Here is a 5517-nt window from a genome sequence, read left to right on the forward strand (position 1 = left end):
CTTTCTCAACGCAAAATAGCTTATTACCAGTGCGTTCAACCTTGTGTAGCCTTGCATTCAACTGCATAATGAAGCTGTCGGCTGTCGAGGACTTGATGTTGAATTCGTCCCTTAAATGTGGCTGAGATTTTTCTACATGCTCAACTTCAGTGTTGTGTCAACTGGACCTGGGTTTTGATTATTAAGGTGCAAATCAAGGTCAGCCGTGTCCGGTTTAACCTTTCTTTACTCTCAATTTACAGATACATCAGCTGCTTGACACTAAATACTTGATGTTTGACGGAAAAACAGGATGAACTCTTCTGACGAACAAGAATTCTTTTGGGCAGCTGGATGAAGTCAAGTCACAGATGAACTTTTCTTCTTGTTTGTAATCCCCCCCCCACACACACACATATATATATATATATATAGTTACAACCCAGCTCTTCTAGGAGAAGGATGGAGGTGTGGGAAGTAGCATTCACCTGGTGAGTTTGGGTGAAGTGAGGGCTTTATTAATAGTTCTCAGGTTTATAATAATCAAACCCAAGAGGCCCAAGACAAAATAATACAACCAAGGATACAACAAAGGAGGGCCAAACAGGTAATGCCCATACTAACTGGACAAGGATTGATTTAATACAGTAGAACAAAAAGGCAGCTTCTCCTTTTGAAGGCTGTGAACAAAAAGGCTCAAACAACAAACAAATTTGCTATACACAAGTGGCAAAATGGAAACAAACAAAACACCTAATAAACTCAAGACAAACAGCTGGTAGCTTCACCAAACTGTTGGACGAAGGTTCAGTTTGGCTAACGTTTAACTACATTTCAAACCCTCAAAAGTCGGAGTTGAGCTGAGTTCAAAATATCCCACAGAAGTCAAAACACACATCAAGGTTCTCTGGGCAGACTGAGCAGACACTTTCCACATCAGCCGCCACGAAGAGTCTGCTGGAGCTGTTTAAATAGCCTCAGCTGGTGGGTGGAGCTGAGCCAATCAGCAGTCATCCTCCAATCTGAGGGCTCCACATCAGGACAGGAGGAGGAGGAAGTCAGTGAGGGTATATCCTGTCAAACAAAACACACACAAAGAGGCTGAGGCGAGGCCATACAGCCTGTGGGATATAACACACACACACACACACACACACACACACACACACACACACACACACACACACACACACACACACACACACACACACACACACACACACACACACACACACACACACACACACACACACACACACACACACACACACACACACACATATGGATCTCAACAAAGACTTTAGATATCATTCGATATTGTATCCAGCTTTAATTGGGGTTGTGCTCTGTTCGGCGAGGACTGAAGAGAGAAACTTTCCTAAAACACGTTTATTACTGACGTGTGAGGGATAAAAGATAACTTTAGACTATCAAAACAAAAACTGTTAAAAAAAAAAAAAAAAAAAGAAGTCATCCACTCCTGAGCAATAATCATCTCCATAATTAGCTTTGCAGCAAAATAGTCTTGGGTGGTTGTCAAGATATAGACTTATACCTGGCAGCGGGAGTGACCCTGTAATTGCGCTGACAACAACTGTGAGCAGTGGGCAGCAACAGAGCACAAAGCTAATTGCTTTTTGCCTTATCATTATCTTTTAAATACCAATCCAGATTGCACTCCTGTTAAGCTGCCATCCAATCCAGCTCTCCCTCAATGCTGTTAACCTCCAGAGAATAAAGTGTCAAGCCCAACAGGCAGTGGCCACTGTGAAGTCTTCATCTCGAGTGACTTTATTATACTAAGTTTCATAAGAAAGCCACTTGCCCTCATCACACTGATTCTCTTCTGCCTTCAACTGTGTCGGAGGTAATATAAGCGCTCAAAGGATTCCACATTTCCAGATCATCAGTTAGGATTAAAAGTAACACAGTGTGTTGATCGGTGCACGATTTTAATACTGATAAACTTCTGCACTTTTACCGACTCAAGTTTCCTCTCCAAACACTTTTGAGTGTGATATTTGACCATTACTGAACCAACCTTTGTATTTGATTTATTTGTCACGAGACTATGTTAAATTCATGAAACCATGATGGGCCTTTTCTATCAAGACATTGCCACACAGTTAAAGCCCTTTTTAAAATGTTCTACCTGTGTTTCTATCCCTTTACCTACTGTATATGGAAGTTAACAGTCACTTAGCAGCCATACCGACTTGTGGATGCATGATCCCGTCATATTTCGCAAGGTAGGGCCTGGTCAGTACCTGGATGGATGACCGTGAGGGAAGCCTTGGTGAATGCAGTGTGACAGTGAGTGGCTGATGGTGGTCAGAGGGGCCGATGGTGAAGATTGGCAGCCTTGCTTCCATCAGTCTGCCCCAGGGCAGCTGTGGCCACACACCTACCTTACCACCATCAAGTATGGAGTGAATGAATAATACAATGTAAAGCATCTTTGATTATCCAGAAAAGTACGATATAAAACCTATGCATTATTTTTATTTAATGACATTTACTATACTATTCCCTTTGTTTTTTTTTTTATGAAGACACTTCGATTAAGCCTCCTAAATATTTTAAAGTGTATGTGAATATTGAATATGGCCCCAATGTCTCATCTACGCACTTAAAATAAAAAAATAAAAAAAGGGAAAGTCAACATTAGCTAAACTATCTCAATATTCGAATTTCGGTTGAGTTATTTGACATGTGGCTTCTATAAAGTGGCTCAGCGTCGCTCACAGCCAAGTGACTTTTGATGCACTAAAGCATAAAACATTGTCCCCGGGTATAATTTAAATGTCATCAATAATGCAAAGCAGTGTGGGCACATTGCCTAAAAGCCAATAGCCGATGCCAGCACACCATAGTCAGTGGCGCCAGGCGACTGAATGAATGGTGGTGGATGCTGCGAGGCCCCCCCTCGCCGCTCGCCTCCGGTTTCTGGGTCAGGTGTTCGGAGCAATGAGGTGTAAGGCTAATGGATGGACTCTTCACAGCAGAATGGAGATGGAGCAGCTTGAGGAGTTTAGTGTGATTCTATTGCCTATTAAACAAAAACAAAGCTGCGGAGATGGAAATTGTTTGCCACAGTTATGAAGAGGGATTTGGCGTGTCAGTGTGTTTTACAGTAATGATGAAAACCGCACTAAAGTGGAAAAGACGGAGCCGAAGGAGAACGTAGGAGGATTGGTATGGAGTGGAGGTGTGGCAGGAAGATTAAATGAAATAATCAATCAACCTCTTCTTCCTCTCCTGGTCAATGTGCAGCACTACTCACTGACTTGGAAAATTCCCCCTTTTAAAAGGCTTTTGTTTTTACACATCACTACTCTCTCTCTCTCAATAAAATGGAGTGTGCAATCTCGGCTCTTCCGCAGAAACAAAATGCCAGTGACAAAATGTTGGATTGCATTAGTTTATTCTTTCATAGTTTTATAATTGCAGACACTATGCATTACTATGACTGGAAATGTGAAGTAATTCAGCAAACAAATGACGCATCTTTGCTTCTGTCGGAGAACACTCAGTGTAACCGATGGAAACTGAAGGCTAATTTTAACATAATTAGACAAGCAAACATTTGATCGTTTTTGAAATAATGAAGTCTTGCTTTTATTTTTTAGCTTATAAAATGAGTAGAATAAATGAAATACACTATTTTCTATTCTGACTGTACGGGATATGCTTCATTGTAGGCTTTAATATGAGCATGTCAGAATATTGACCTCATATATGATATATGACCTGGAATTGGTGAAGTGTACATGTTTGATGCAGGAAAAATATGAGCAGTTTTGTGAGTTTTATAGGAGTTTTAAGTGTGATAGGTAAATCTCTGGATTCTTTAAAACTGCCCTTCTTGTGAGTTCCTTCTATTCTGCACTGCTTAAAATCGATTACAAGTTGCCCATGGATGGAAAAGGGATGATAGGGTCATGGATGGCCAATGCTCAGTGATGCATGTGTAAAAGTTCTGAAGATGTTCATGCTGGTTTTCTTAGAAAGGTAGATGTATACAACGTAGATCACAGTTGTTTGGCTGAAGGGCAAAAGGCAACAAAAATAAAGTCTCTTTTTTAACCAATTTCTTCATAACTTGAAGTAAACCATCATGAAATGAAGTTACAGATATTAATGTAAAATGGCCAATAGCGTCTCCTCTGCTGGGGACACAATCACATTTATGACACAAATTAAGAAAACAAAAACGACTTGCAATCCACTAAAACTGTGTCAATTACTCAACTAAGCTCCCCCTTTCCAAGAAGAGTGTAAAGATGATCCACGCTTTGGGAAATGTGTTTCAAACTCCTTTTATCGTTACTTTAAACTGCTTCTAACTGTGTATTTCTACCACTGTGAAGGTCTGCTCAGTCATTCATTAGTACGGAGTCATGGCACAGAAGGAGTTTTCGATTGATTTTTTTATTTGCACACGTCGCAACATAAACAAATGAATGAAACGTGTTGTAAAACCTAAAGTATTGTCATGAATATCCAAATTGTTCATTTATGCTTTTTCATCACTTTCCGTGGCTTCATTAAAACCAGGGACACTTTGCATTTCAGAAAGGTTGTGCCCCCCCGTTTGGATGAGAATAATGCATTGTTGAAAATGTTGCACTCTGGGAGCTGTTTTCTGAAAGTGCTGTTTTCAGTGACTCTTAACACCATTGTCATATTAACGAACAGCCAACTCTCCTCTGGTCCTGCAAAGAGGAACTGGGGTGTTATAAAGTCTGATGGCCACAGGCAGAGATGACTTTCGGTGGTGCTCTGCGGTGCATTTGGGAGGAATGAGTCTCTTGTGCTTCATGAGAATGTTATGGTGAGGGCGGAAGACTTTCTTCACAAGAGCATGCAGTTCATGCACCGTTCTTTTGTTTGAGATTTCTCACGGGCCTTATTAATAAGCTTATCATATGAGCAAAAAGCTTTCCCTGTCAAGTTTGTGCGAAGTTGCATGGTTTAACAAGGTTACACTTTCACCTTGCATGCATTTTGTGGCAGGTTTATTAAAAACACACCATGAACAGCAAAATGTGTCAATTGTAGTATTCAGATAATTATTTGAATGCTATATACCAGGGGTGCTTAAGGGAAATTTTATCTTGAGTGTGCCGGAGTGGTAAAAACAGTACCATAATAACCTTTAAATATAAACTTGAATGTTTTTGTTGTTGTTGTTATGGTGCAGAGCATACAAGTTGGAAATGTCCATATTTTTGCAACAACCAGACAATTATGACTTCAAATTACTACAATCTCAACACAAAGCTAATACCTTTCAGTGTCAAATACAGTGAAATGCAATTGTTAAAGTCTATTTGTTACTCTTAAGACATTTGTTGATAAATTAATGTTTTGTTTGAAGTTCAATACAATTTGCTTGGTGGTTTGGCAGTGGATTGGAGCCTCTTGTTGGAGGGTTTCGGCCCACGGGCCTTATGTTTGACAAACCTGCCATAGACGATGTTTATGCACAAACAATCTCCTGGAGGCCACATTATTTCTTAAGTGACTTGATGGAAA

The sequence above is a fragment of the Blennius ocellaris genome, assembly GCF_963422515.1.
Source record: "Blennius ocellaris genome assembly, chromosome: 12".
Classification (NCBI taxonomy): domain Eukaryota; kingdom Metazoa; phylum Chordata; class Actinopteri; order Blenniiformes; family Blenniidae; genus Blennius; species Blennius ocellaris.